Source organism: Pinus tabuliformis, chromosome 2_1, assembly GCF_031772625.1.
Source record: "Pinus tabuliformis cultivar Carrire ecotype Pingquan chromosome 2_1, CPIR1, whole genome shotgun sequence".
Lineage (NCBI taxonomy): Eukaryota > Viridiplantae > Streptophyta > Pinopsida > Pinales > Pinaceae > Pinus > Pinus tabuliformis.
Window position 1 is genome coordinate 560,077,212 of NC_142299.1, and position 14,846 is coordinate 560,092,057.

A 14,846-nucleotide genomic window follows, 5' to 3' on the forward strand; every position below is an offset into this window, starting at 1 on the left:
ATTGGCAGTGGAAGTGCTTCCTGTTGTGACTCTACGTGACTGTGACTCTATGCCTGTCGTCCCTGTGGGTTTTCTGTTTTGTCTATCCCTGTACTTCCTGTGGGTCTTTCTGTTTTTTCTATGCCTATGGTTCGTGTGGATCTTTCTATTTTGTCTATATGCTTTTGATAGTATTTAAATATGAATTTGATCAAGAGGATCAGCGAGAATGGATGCATGGTTAAATCTTTGTCCTCTCTCCTACTTTCTGTGTCGAGAGTGAGCTAAACCTGTATTTACATAATTTTATGAGTCCTTTAAAGATACAGTAGTTTGTCTCCTCCTTCAGTGCCTGCCTGGCCTAATGTTTTTAAATCTTTATTTAGTTTTATTTCGATCTGTTTGCTCTGTTCTTGGTCCCTAATTACATTAGCCACTTATCTTATTTATAATGTTTTTGGATCTTTGTTCTCTAGTCTTGGTACCCCATTCAGTTAACCCCAGGAATCCTTTTGCTTAGTTGAACTCCTATAGCATTATCAGTCCTCTACTTGAAGCATTCTATTAATCTACAATGCAAAAGGTTTCCATTCGCCCATGTAACAACGGATCATAGTGTCACATACCTATACGAATATAATTACACATGTAATTTTTTTTTTGGTATAATATAAATATCGACAGCAATTACATATAGGTGTATCTCTGCATTTGTTATAACGTAGGTTTCCATTATTCTTGATTAATATATTTGAACATTAATTTTGGCTGCCACAACCATGTATTCGGCCTAACCCAAAGGCAATTACATTATGGCGGCAGGTATAGATTTCCATAACCTATGGACTGGTGTTAACGTGGCTGTGATTATCAATCTTTTCATTTTAATGTTTCAAATCGGTGTTGACTTTGGGATCTGGCAATACCATCGTGGGACATTTGGCAGCAATGTGGAGTCTCCCCTGTCCGGTTCACGTGACGGTGGCATGGCCACGGCACTTGGGCTTTCCCGCGCCTTCCTCCTTGATTACATCGCCCTCATCGACGGTGGGTATGATCTGTGAGAGATCGAGGGTTAATACTACGCCACGTCTCTGTCTCTGGCAAGTAGGGTATATACAAATCTTTTTTCCGGTTTCTTCGCGATTATTCTTTTGCTCCGCGTCCATCAGCTTCCTCTGCCCTCACGGCAAAGGGTTTCCTGTGCCATTGCGCCCCGAGGCCACTGTAACTTCGAGTTCTTACCCTCTTACAGCAAGATTTCTCCACATGGAGTCCCAGTCCGGGCCTAGCCAGGTAAATGTTCACAATTTAAAGATTTGTTTTTCGATTTGGTGTTTTAATGAACTCGGATTAACGCCGGATCTGTTACTTGCCAGGTATGAGCAACTTCTCTTGCTCCGATGGATCTGGAAGAGCCCTGCCATCAAGGACCGCCGAGCTTCCAGGTACTTAACTGATATCAGGGTTTGGTTTTTATGACTGTTGCATCGTTATCCCTCTCGGTTTGTCAGAGGTTTGCTCTAGCTTAAGGATGAGACCCCAACCTGAACAAATCTGGTTGGCCGCAGGTATACAAAGACCTGGTCTCGTTCCGACTATAAAGTCTTGGGGTATTTACGGCACCATCTCTTGTATGAAGATCTGGGTTACTACCCTGACTTCTGTAGCTTTAGGTTCTATTTGTTTTACTTAAATCGATGTATAATCCTGAATATGCTGGTGGCTACGGCCGTGAGTTTAGATGTTGGCAGTATTCGGTTTACTGAACTATGAACCTCTGCGAATTCTCAGTTTTATGAATTTTCATACTTCTGTATATATTTATATGCTTGTTAATTTTCTCGGACACGAGTTGAATATAGCCTATTTTATATTACACAGGTTTGATGGTTGCTCTGTTGCATATATTTGTTATCTGGTTTCAATCCGGTTATTCGCATGTATATTTGGTTGCACCCGTTAAGGGTTTGTGCTTATACCTAGGGTTTGCTCATGCACCCTGGCAGCAAGCGGTCACGCCCGCAGCTGACCCTATAGATGTATGGTTGACCTGCGATGCCTTCCGAGGTTGGAAACCCTTATGGCTGTAACTTGCTTAATGGTTATTGTCAAATTCGGAATTCCTCGTTCTCTTGTTTACATACTGTCAATGTATCTGAATCTTATTTATTTGCTTATCGAAGCGTTATTTTCCACAGTTCTTACAGAATAATACCGTCTTTACGGATCTACTCAATGTAATCGAGTTCTGTTACTTCTGAATGTATTTCGTTATCTATATTCGGCGTTTACATTGTCTCAAAGACGACTGTCGTTTTTTTAATATGAATTTCAGGTCTCTTTTATGGATGCTGCACATATTATAACTCTATTCTCCTCACAGTCTTTAACTATTACGATGTTTAAGCTTTCGTTGCTACGGCTTGCTAGAACCCTCATGGGTTAGCTGAATCGATTTTCCAGTTTTCAATGTTTAATATTGTTCGTCCTTGGTCATACATGATTCATGTTCATCTTTAATATTCAGTGGCTGTAAGGGAAGGTATTCACTCATTCGAGCCGAATAGGTTCGAGCCTTATCGGTTTATTTAGGCATGGCTATGCCGACTAGGATATGGTCAAGATGAGGGTAACTCCTCATCCGCTTCAGATATAACTGTTTCTTGTAACCCATCCTTAATACAGAACCGGGCTATCATTTATTTCTACAGACTGTTCTGTCTTCGTCTTTCTTTATAGTTATTAGTGGACAGTCCCTAAATTGTTAGTCCTCTGAGTTCTACAGCACTCTAAAGTATAACATTTCTTACATGCAGAAACATATATGCTTCTTGCTTACCGATACTGTAATATGTTCTGCTAGTTTACCGATAGCTGTAATCTTTGTATATTAGGTTCACAGTTTACTAACTAGGCTGGCTCAGCCTGTCTATAGACACACAATGTTCACTTATGTCTAAATAATTACAACTGTCCAATACTCATTCTCGTTCTGTCTTTGCTTCTGTTTAGATAGTATTACTTATACTCTACTTACTATCTGTAGCTATAGTAAACTGACAGTAACAACTACCTTTACCATTTACACAGACAACCTTGGAAACATAAGGGTCAGATACTTACCTGATCTGCTCGGACACGGTGAGTCTGGCTTAGTCTCCTGTCTAGATCTGTGTAAAGCTTGATATCCTCCCAACCATGAGATCAGTCTCACAAGACCTGAATCTCCCCCCAAGCTTCTGCTTACCGGATCACCATCCTCAGTAAGCCAGCACTGTGTGCTTGACTATCTGGTCCTTACCAGACTTAGTCCAACCAGTTCTTTTCTTCTTTCTGTTTTTTTCTTTTTGTCTGTCTCTACAGCACAAAAAAGAAAACCATTCACCCCTTCCTTTTTCCTGGAAATCTTTCCAGTTAAGGAAGGTGGTTACTTTCAGTTCTAATAACTGTTTTCCCTTTTGGGAAGCTCAATGCTCTTGAGTAATTCTTTAAACACTGCTTTAATGCATAATTCAAATCAACAAATTACTCTTTAAAAGAAAATAAGTTCTCAATATCATTCAGTTTTTACTGCAGTAACTTTTTTAAACAATTACATTTACGGGGTCATCACATCTCCCCCTCCTGAGATTGGACATCGTCCCGATGTCTAGTGTCTCCAAAAAGTCCCGGATAGGCTTTTTGAAACAGCTCTTCATCCTCCCATGTGGCCTCTTCAGGCCCATAGTGCTGCCACTGCACTTTAATTTGGGTAATAACCCGCTTCCGCAACTGCACTTCTCTCCGGTCGAGAATGCTCAGTGGCTCGACCCGAACTTCTCCTTCCGGTTCGACCTGCAATTATTAACCATATCAGTCTTTTATCATGGATACATTTTCAATTAGTTAAATTAAAACAATCCTTACCCTGATATCTTGCCACTTGATCACATGCTTAGGGTCATAGATATATTTCTTAAGCATGGACACATGGAAAACATTATGAATTCTAATGTGGCTTGGTAAGGCTAGCTGATATGCTACTGGCCCAACCCTTGCTAAGACCTGAAAAGGTCCGAAGTATCGGGGTGCCAGTTTGGCACAGCTGCTCCATTGCAGCGTACTTTTCCGTGCCTGAATTCTGATATAAACATGGTCTCCCACCTGGTATTCCTTGAACCTTCTTTTCCGGTCTGCAAAGTTTTTCTGTCGATCTTGAGCAGCCTTCAGGTTGGTCCTTACCCTTTTGACCATGTCCTCCATTTCCTTGAGCATTTCTGGTCCCAACCTTAATTTGTCTTCCGGGCTACTCCAGTTTGTGGGCGTTCGACATTTTCGTCCATACAAGACTTCAAATGGAGACATCTGAATGGATGTATGATATCCATTATTGTAAGCGAATTCCACTAAGTGCAAGTAGTCCTCCCATTGTGCCGGTTTTTGCATGACACATGCTCTCAACATGTCTTCCACTATTTGATTTACCCTTTCCGTCTGCCCATCGGTTTGAGGATGGTAAGCGGTGCTGAAATTCAGCTGGGTTCCCAATTCCGCAAATAGCGCTCTCCAAAAAGCGGAAGTAAACTTCACATCTCGATCTGATATGATAGTCTTTGGGAGTCCATGAAGTCTGAATATGTTTTGCATGAAAACATGTGCAATTTGCACTGCCTTGTAAGTGGATTGTATTGGTATGAAATGTGCCACCTTACTTAACTTGTCAACTACTACCATAATAGAGTCATTATTCCTTTTTGTTTTAGGCAGTCCAGTTATAAAGTCCATTGATATAACCTCCCACTTCCATTCTGGGATGGGTAGGGGCTGCAGTAATCCGGCCGGATGCTGATGCTCAGCTTTGATCTGTTGACACTCCAAACATCGTGCTAAATATTCAGCCACATGCTTTTTCATTCCCGGCCAGTAATATTCCTTCCGTAGTGCAGTCAACATTTTCTGATATCCAGGATGACCAGCATAGTGACTGGTATGAAACTCATCCATTATCATTTTTTTGAGACTGTTGTCATTTGGTACGAACAACCTCTTTTTATAAAGCAGCATTCCATCACTGCTAACCTCATAGTCTTGTGGATTTCCTTTACTGGAAAGTGGCATTTGCTGCTTCAATTGCTGATATTCAGCATCTTGACTTGCTGCTGTCTTCATCATTTCCTACAAGGAGTTTTCCCATCTACTGAATGTAATTTCGTACAAACATTGTACTTTTCGACTTAGCGCATCAGCTACCCGATTTTCCTTTCCCTTCAGATGTTTAATGTCAAAGTCGAATCCACTTAGGAAATCTGCCCAATGAGCTTGTCTTGCGTTCAGTGTGGGCTGACTAAAATAATTCGTTAAACTGTGATGATCTGTGAGTAACAGAAATCTCCTACCCAAAAGGTAGTGTCGCCACATCTTAAGCGCATGTATGACAACAGTTAGTTCCAAATCATAGGCAGAATACTTCTGCTCATGTTCCTTTAATTTCCTTGATTCGTAGGCGATCACTTTCCCTTCCTGCATTAACACACCTCCCACACCTTCTCCGCTGGCATCGGTACATACCACATAGTCCTTGTTTGGATCAGCTATACTTAAAACAGGAGCAGATGTGAGTAATTGCTTAAGCCTCTCAAAACTTTGTTGACATTCGGAACTCCACCTGAATGTCCTCCCTTTCTTTTGCAAGGATGTGATGGGATATGCCACCCTTGAAAAGCCTTCCACAAATCTTCTGTAATATCCAGCCAATCCCATGAAAGATCTGATATCTGCCACATCTTTTGGCACAGGCCAATCCAGTATGGTTTTTATTTTCTCAGGATCTACCGCAATTCCGTCCTTTGAGATCACATGTCCTAGATACTGGATTTCTTCTTTATAGAAATCACATTTGCTGAGTTTAGCGTACAATTGATGTTCCCGCAATGTTTGCAATACCATCCGAAGATGTTCCTCATGCTCCTCCTTGGAGCGAGAATAAATCAAGATATCATCAATGAAGATTAGTACAAACTTGTCTAAAAATTGATGAAATACACTGTTCATTAAACACATGAACGTGGCGGGTGCATTAGTCAAACCAAAAGGCAGCACTACAAATTCGTAGTGTCCATACCGGGTCCGAAAGGCTGTTTTTGCGATGTCTTCATCTTTAATTCTGATCTGATGGTATCCAGATCGTAGATCAATCTTAGAGAAAACTGTCGCTCCCTTGACTTGATCGAAAAGCTCATCGATTCGAGGTAAAGGGTATTTGTTTTTAATGGTGAGCTTGTTTAGCTGCCGGTAATCAATACACATTCTAAGAGTTCCATCCTTCTTCCTGACGAATAACACCGGGGCTCCCCATGGAGATACACTGGGCCGGATATAATTCTTCTCCAGCAATTCCTGTAGCTGCATTTTCAATTCGGTCAACTCTGGTACACTCATTCTATAAGGGGCTCGCGAAACTGGAGCAGCTCCTGGTATCAACTCAATGGTAAAGTCTATATCCCTCTTTGGAGGTAATCCAGGAATTTCTTCTGGAAATACATCTGCGAACTCCTTTATGACAGGGAGATGTTCCAACGGGTTCCCTTTATTTTTAGTTTCTGCATAGCCTACCTGAATTGCATACACTTGGCATCTATTCCGGATGCACTTGGCCAGCTGAGATGCGGTGATTGGTCGGATCTGTACTGGTCGTTTAATTCCTTGCATTTCCTGTTCTATTCCAGCATCATCCTTGTACCGTATCATCTTCGTTTTACAGTTCACCAAAGCCCAATGCTTCTCTAGCCAGTCCATCCCAATTAAAACATCATAGGACCCGAGGGGCAGTATATTCAGGTCTGCCACTACTGGCTGTCCTGCTACCGTGATAGGGCAGCTTTTTACCTTTGCCATTACACGTCTTTTGGTCCCTGTAGCTAGCTGTACCAGCCAAGGATTCCTGAATTTTTCAGGCTGTAATTTACACTGTTCAACTAACTTTGGACTAATATAACTTAAAGTAGCGCCAGGGTCTATTAGAACAGAGACGGAGAGGTTTAAAAGCTTACCTTCAAACTCTACCATGGTGGGCTGATATTCTGCTTGGCGGTCGTCCAAAGCTGCGTTAATTCTTGGCATACTCCGTCCCACATCACCCACGGTTGATGCCTCATGAATCTGGGATATCTGGTCAGCTCCCTTCCTTTGCGGACAATTCTTGACATAGTGCGGTCCACCACAGCCCCAGCACTACACTGGAGGTCTGTTTGATCCCACAGCATCCATCTTGGCGGGCTGCTCACTCATTCTGGTTTCACCGATGGATTTGGCTCTGAATGCATTCCTTGGTGCTGCTCTATTGTTCTGATTCTTGTTGCTACCTTTGATTCCACTGCTTCGACTTCCTTTGTAATTTCCAACAGTTTTACTGTTCTTTTTCTCACTCCATTTTCTGTTGGTACTATCCCCTTTCTGCTTACTCTGCTGATAGCAGATTCTGGCCTTGCGAATCGCCTCATCCATTGATTTAGGATTGTCAAATTCAATCCTTTCTCTCATATACATGGGTAGGCTGCTAACAAACCGCTGCACCTTGGCTTTTTCTTCTTTAAGGTAGGGTACATAGCGAAGCAGAGATGTGAAACGATTGATGAATTCATCCATGGTCTGCTGGCCCAATCGCAGATCATGGAATTCTTTTGCCTTCTCATCATAAAATCGTTCCGTCAAGTATCTCTCCTTAAAATATTTCTGGAATTTTTCCCAGGTTATAGTTCGTTCAGTTACTCCTTTAACAATTTTTACCTCCTCCCACCACAGCGTCGCCTTCCCTTGTAACTGGAAGATGGCCAAACGTGCCTTCAAGTTATGGTCATACTCGTACAGCTGGAAGTATTTATTCATGTTGATTAGCCATGCCTCAGCTGCTTCCTCTTGTTCCCCATCATAATGTGGAGGTTTAATCTTTCGAAATTCCCCTTGCAACTCCACTTTTTGACGCTTTGAGGTCTGCTGTTCTGAGGCATTAGCAGATTGATCCTCTTCTTCTTCAGGGATTTCAGATTCTGCGTGATAGCGTTCTTCCTCTGTTATTCTCTGCTGCTCCGCGCTGGGGTTAGCTAGTGGTGGGTTCTATTTGTCAGACAGGCTTTTTAATATTCTCTCATGCTCCATGGTCAACCGTGCATTATCTGCCCGGAGCCGAGCCATTTCATTTTTCAATTCTTGAACGGTTTCTAGTATGGCCAGATTCGTGCTGCGGGTCTCCTCACCCAGCTGCACCCACAACTCTGCATTGTCTCCAAAATTTGCTGCAGGCCCTAAATTGCCTGCAGGCCTGTGCTGTGCGCCGCCCGACCCCTGCATGCTAATCACTTGTGATACCTCTGTTGCTCTTTTCCTGCTTCTTGACTAGCCTGGTCTGATCATGAAACAGATAGTAGTGTGAGCTTCCTGCACATTTATTATTTTTTTTTTTTTGTTAATGTCATTATGATCTTCTCGTCATTCACATCCCAGAGGCCACAGTATGGATAATCTGGGCTCTGATACCAATTGTCACATACCTATACGAATATAATTACACATGTAAATTTTTTTTTGGTATAATATAAGTATCGACAACAATTACATATAGGTGTATCTCTGCATTTGTTATAACGTAGGTTTCCATTATTCTTGATTAATATATTTGAACATTAATTTTGGCTGCCACAACCATGTATTCGGCCTAACCCAAAGGCAATTACATTATGGCGGCAGGTATAGATTTCCATAACCTATGGACTGGTGTTAACGTGGCTGTGATTATCAATCTTGTCATTTTAATGTTTCAAATTGGTGTTGACTTTGGGATCTGGCAATACCATCGTGGGACATTTGGCAGCAATGTGGAGTCTCCCCTGTCCGGTTCACGTGACGGTGGCATGGCCACGGCACTTGGGCTTTCCCGCGCCTTCCTCCTTGATTACATCGCCCTCATCGACGGTGGGTATGATCTGTGAGAGATCGAGGGTTAATACTACGCCACGTCTCTGTCTCTGGCAGGTAGGGTATATACAAATCTTTTTTCCGGTTTCTTCGCGATTATTCTTTTGCTCTGCGTCCATCAGCTTCCTCTGCCCTCACGGCAAAGGGTTTCCTGTGCCATTGCGCCCCGAGGCCACTGTAACTTCGAGTTCTTACCCTCTTACAGCAAGATTTCTCCACATGGAGTCCCAGTCCGGGCCTAGCCAGGTAAATGTTCACAATTTAAAGATTTGTTTTTCGATTTGGTGTTTTAATGAACTCGGATTAACGCCAGATCTGTTACTTTCCAGGTATGAGCAACTTCTCTTGCTCCGATGGATCTGGAAGAGCCCTGCCATCAAGGACCGCCGAGCTTCCAGGTACTTAACTGATATCAGGGTTTGGTTTTTATGACTGTTGCATCGTTATCCCTCTCGGTTTGTCAGAGGTTTGCTCTAGCTTAAGGATGAGACCCCAACCTGAACATATCTAGTTGGCCGCAGGTATACAAAGACCTGGTCTCGTTCCGGCTATAAAGTCTTGGGGTATTTACGGCACCATCTCTTGTATGAAGATCTGGGTTACTACCCTGACTTCTGTAGCTTTAGGTTCTATTTGTTTTACTTAAATCGATGTATAATCCTGAATATGCTGGTGGCTACGACCGTGAGTTTAGATGTTGGCAGTATTCGGTTTACTGAACTATGAACCTCTGCGAATTCTCAGTTTTATGAATTTTCATACTTCTGTATATATTTATATGCTTGTTAATTTTCTCGAACACGAGTTGAATATAGCCTATTTTATATTACACAGGTTTGATGGTTGCTCTGTTGCATATATTTGTTATCTGGTTTCAATCCGGTTATTCGCATGTATATTTGGTTGCACCCGTTAAGGGTTTGTGCTTATACCTAGGGTTTGCTCATGCACCCTGGCAGCAAGCGGTCACGCCCGCATCTGACCCTATAGATGTATGGGTGACCTGCGATGCCTTCCGAGGTTGGAAACCCTTATGGCTGTAACTTGCTTAATGGTTATTGTCAAATTCGGAATTCCTCGTTCTCTTGTTTACATACTGTCAATGTATCTGAATCTTATTTCTTTGCTTATCGAAGCGTTATTTTCCACAGTTCTTACAGAATAATACCGTCTTTACGGCTCTACTCAATGTAATCGAGTTCTGTTACTTCTGAATGTATTTCGTTATCTATATTCGGCGTTTACATTGTCTCAAAGATGACTGTCGTTTTTTTTAATATGAATTTCAGGTCTCTTTTATGGATGCTGCACATATTATAACTCTATTCTCCTCACAGTCTTTAACTATTACGATGTTTAAGCTGCCGTTGCTACGGCTTGCTAGAACCCTCATGGGTTAGCTGAATCGATTTTCCAGTTTTCAATGTTTAATATTGTTCGTCCTTGGTCATACATGATTCATGTTCGTCTTTAATATTCAGTGGCTGTAAGGGAAGGTATTCGCTCATTCGAGCCGAATAGGTTCGAGCCTTATCGGTTTATTTAGGCATGGCTATGCTGACCAGGATATGGTCAAGATGAGGGTAACTCCTCATCCGCTTCAGATATAACTGTTTCTTGTAACCCATCCTTAATACAGAACCGGGCTATCATTTATTTCTACAGACTGTTCTGTCTTCGTCTTTCTTTATAGTTATTAGTGGACAGTCCCTAAATTGTTAGTCCTCTGAGTTCTACAGCACTCTAAAGTATAACATTTCTTACATGCAGAAACATATATGCTTCTTGCTTACCGATACTGTAATATGTTCTGCTAGTTTACTGATAGCTGTAATCTTTGTATATTAGGTTCACAGTTTACTAACTAGGCTGGCTCAGCCTGTCTATAGACACACAATGTTCACTTATGTCTAAATAATTACAACTGTCCAATACTCATTCTCGTTCTGTCTTTGCTTCTGTTTAGATAGTATTACTTATACTCTACTTACTATCTGTAGCTATAGTAAACTGACAGTAACAGCTACCTTTACCATTTACACAGACAGCCTTGGAAACATAAGGGTCAGATACTTACCTGATCTGCTCGGACACGGTGAGTCTGGCTTAGTCTCCTGTCTAGATCTGTGTAAAGCTTGATATCCTCCCAACCATGAGATCAGTCTCACAAGACCTGAATCCCCCCCCAAGCTTCTGCTTACCGGATCACCATCCTCAGTAAGCCAGCACTGTGTGCTTGACTATCTGGTCCTTACCAGACTTAGTCCAACCAGTTCTTTTCTTCTTTCTGTTTTTTTCTTTTTGTCTGTCTCTACAGCACAAAAAAGAAAACCATTCACCCCTTCCTTTTTCCTGGAAATCTTTCCAGTTAAGGAAGGTGGTTACTTTCAGTTCTAATAACTGTTTTCCCTTTTGGGAAGCTCAATGCTCTTGAGTAATTCTTTAAACACTGCTTTAATGCATAATTCAAATCAACAAATTACTCTTTAAAAGAAAATAAGTTCTCAATATCATTCAATTTTTACTGCAGTAACTTTTTTAAACAATTACATTTACGGGGTCATCACACATAGTTACCTTATTTTGTTTGACTAAAGACAGTAAAACAAGAAGGCTCTCTTTATCTTCTCATTAAAACAAGAAAGGCTCTCTACCTTCTCTCTTCTCTGTATAAAAAGAGAAAGTTAAGTTTTCCTCATTTTCTTTTAATTGTTTATAATGGAGATGGGTTAGTTTATATAATTTTAGGGTTATTAGAGAAAATCTATATTTGAAAATAACAAAGTTACATTCAGGAACCATCTGCCGAACCTTTAAACTAGGAATCACTATCTTTATGTATTTACAGATTTATGTGCCGTACACTTTCTCTGTTTAGGAATGTGCAGTTAAGCCATCAGGAATGTGCAGTTAAGCTATCATTATGCTATCTCTCATTTTCAAAAAGATCATATTCTCTCGCAAATCCAATACCTTGGTAGATAATTATAACAAGTGGCTCCGTATTTTTGATGTTATTTTCCAAATCTGAAGCTTGAAAATGGAAATCTAGGTCTAATCAAATGATCCCCATGTTTCTGGTTTATAATATTATTTTCTTAGCATACACTTACTTTTCCATGATTTTGTTTGATATCTTTAGAAGTTAAAATAATTTAACTTATTGGATTTGTTCAAGCACTTACCTTCCGGTTTATAAGATTATTTTCTTGGCGTACACCTATTTTTCCATGATTTTGTTTGATATCTTTAGAAGTTAAAATAATTTAACTTATTCGATTTGTTCAAGCACTTACCTTACTTTTCCATGATTTTGTTTGATATCTTTAGACCTTACTTTTCCATGATTTTGTTTGATATCTTTAGAAGTTAAAATAATTTAACTTATTGGATTTGTTCAAGCACTTACCTTACATTATTTATAGGTAACTAGTCAGCAAGCTCACATGAAAATTTGAGCCAATAGTTTTAACACATAGTCAAGCACTTACCTTACTTTTCCATGATTTTGTTTGATATCTTTAGACCTTACTTTTCCACGATTTTGTTTGATATCTTTAGAAGTTAAAATAATTTAACTTATTGGATTTGTTCAACCACTTACCTTACATTATTTATAGGTAACTAGTTAGCAAGCTCACATGAAAATTTGAGCCAACAGTTTTAACACATAGCCTTTCAGTTTTTCGTTGCTATAGCTGGAAAGGTACCTTCATATAATTGGAGCCATTGTTCTCTGCGATTTGTGCTATATCATGTTGTAAGAAAACTTTATATAATTGGAGCCATTGTTCTCTACAATTTGTGCCATATCATGTTGTAAGAAACTACAAGCTATATTTATTTTTAAAAAGTCAATAAACCCAATTTCTCTACAATTTGTGTCATATCATGTTGTAAGAAAACTGCGAGTTGTATTTATTTTTGAAAAATAGATAAACCCAATTTCTCTTATTTGATCTCTTCAAGTCGATTGTCTCACATCCAACTACCCTTACCCCCTCCTCCATTCACCATTGTTCTGTTTCTATTTGCATTTAAACTTATTTGTAAATGTAGTAAGATGAGAAAATGATTTATTTTTATTTTTTATAAATTTTATATGAAATTTTAATTTGTTTATAAAAACATCAATTATAAAACCATTTTCAATTTATTGAGAGAACAATTTTCAATTTTCAATTATAAAAACTATTTTCAATTTGTTTTTAAATCTTAATGCTAATCCATTACTTCCTTTTTTATCTATTCTCAGTGGGGCAGTCATCTTTATTTTTAGTGTTTTTAAATTTTTATGCTCTGTCATATTTATTTTTACTGTGTCATATTTATGTTTACTGTGTCTCCTCCTAAGGTACCGGCCTGATTTATATTTTTAGTGTGTGTCATCTTTATTTTTACTGTGTCTCCTCCTTCGGTAGTGTTTTTAAATTTTTTATATTGTGTTCTTCATCCATAATCCCATTAATCTCTTCATCTTGTTTTAATATATTTTTATCCTGTTCTTGGTCATTTATTCTATTCTATATTACTTCAAGAAAAAAACACACATTCTCTATGTTTTACCAAATCTCATTAATCCCTCTTCGTATGTCTTATCAAGCCTTTCTTTCTCATTAATGCAAGAGACATCCCCACTACCTTTCTTTATTTACAAAAACTAAACAAGAGAGCCTTTCTCTTGCTCCCGATAAGTGAAACAATTTTTCTTTTAAACCTTTTTTTTAAATTAGTGAAAACGAATTTTATATAACTTGATGGCAAACATTAACATGCAGTCAAGTCATTATTGTACATTCTTACACTTTTCTTGTTACTTTTATGATTTTTTTTTGCTTTTGCAATTTTTAATATATAATTTTAATCTTTTGTATAAAAAATAGATAATTTATTAGTGGTTGCTACTCACCAAAATTTATGCAAGTACATGTGCCTAAGCAGGCAATTAATTTATCCACTTCACATCTAGATTTATTAGTTCCTCCTAAGGCAAGCTTATATGATTCTATTTTCTTATTAACCACTATTAATTTAGCTAACATTAACCAATGTAACGGATTTTTTTTAGTGATTTATTATATTTGTATTGTTGATTATATTCATTTGAAATTATATAATAAGAAATGAATATTTTTGCCAATTTAAAATTTTTGTTTTATACATGCCTATTTATAATGTAAAATGATATGCATTATTCAGTTATATATTTATTCTTTCTTTTTTTTTTAATTATATAATATACAACACATTTATTCATGAATATAATTGTTTTATTTATTTAAAATATTTGAAATAAATGTATTTGCTTATTTAACTATCAAAAGCAGTGAAATTATCTTTCTTTAAAATTTCATAAATATATGAATAATTGTGTCGTTGAAATAATATGATGATTTATTTTTATTTTTAATTAATAAGATGTTTTTCTTTGTTACATGATGTAGGTTTTACATGTTAAATGATAAGATAATGATAATAATAATGATAATGATAGAGAGGGGGAGAGAGAGGGGAGGGGAGAGAGGGGGTGGACGAGAGAGGGGGAGAGAGCGAGGGGGGAGAGAGCAAGGGGGATAGAGAGATCGAAGGGGGAGAGAGAGAGGGGGTGAGGGGGCGAGGCAAGAGGGTGGTAGGGAGAGAGATAGGGGGGCAGAGAGCGTGGAAGAGAGGGAGAGAGAGAGAGGGAGGGAGATAGAGAGATGTGGGGCGAGAGTGAGAGAGGGGGGGAGAGAGAAAGAGGGAGAGGGAGAGGGGGAGAGAGAGGGAGAGAGGGAGGGAGGGGGAGAGAAGGAGAGAGGGAGGGAGAGAGAAGGGAGTGGAGAGAGAGGGGGGTAGAGAGAGAGAGAAAGAGAGAGAGGGATAGAGAGAGAGAAAGAGAGCGAGTGAGAGAGAGAGAGAGAGAGAGAGAGAGAGAG

General features: G+C 39.3%; 1 long non-coding RNA gene across 1 annotated transcript; it reads left to right on the plus strand.

The window, feature by feature from the left end:
* Positions 1 to 888: 888 nt before the first annotated feature.
* Positions 889 to 9,590, plus strand: LOC149201603 (uncharacterized). Its single transcript, XR_016253457.1, has 4 exons — positions 889 to 1,275; positions 8,704 to 9,177; positions 9,261 to 9,329; positions 9,453 to 9,590. It is a non-coding gene; the product is annotated as an uncharacterized LOC149201603 (long non-coding RNA).
* Positions 9,591 to 14,846: the final 5,256 nt, after the last annotated feature.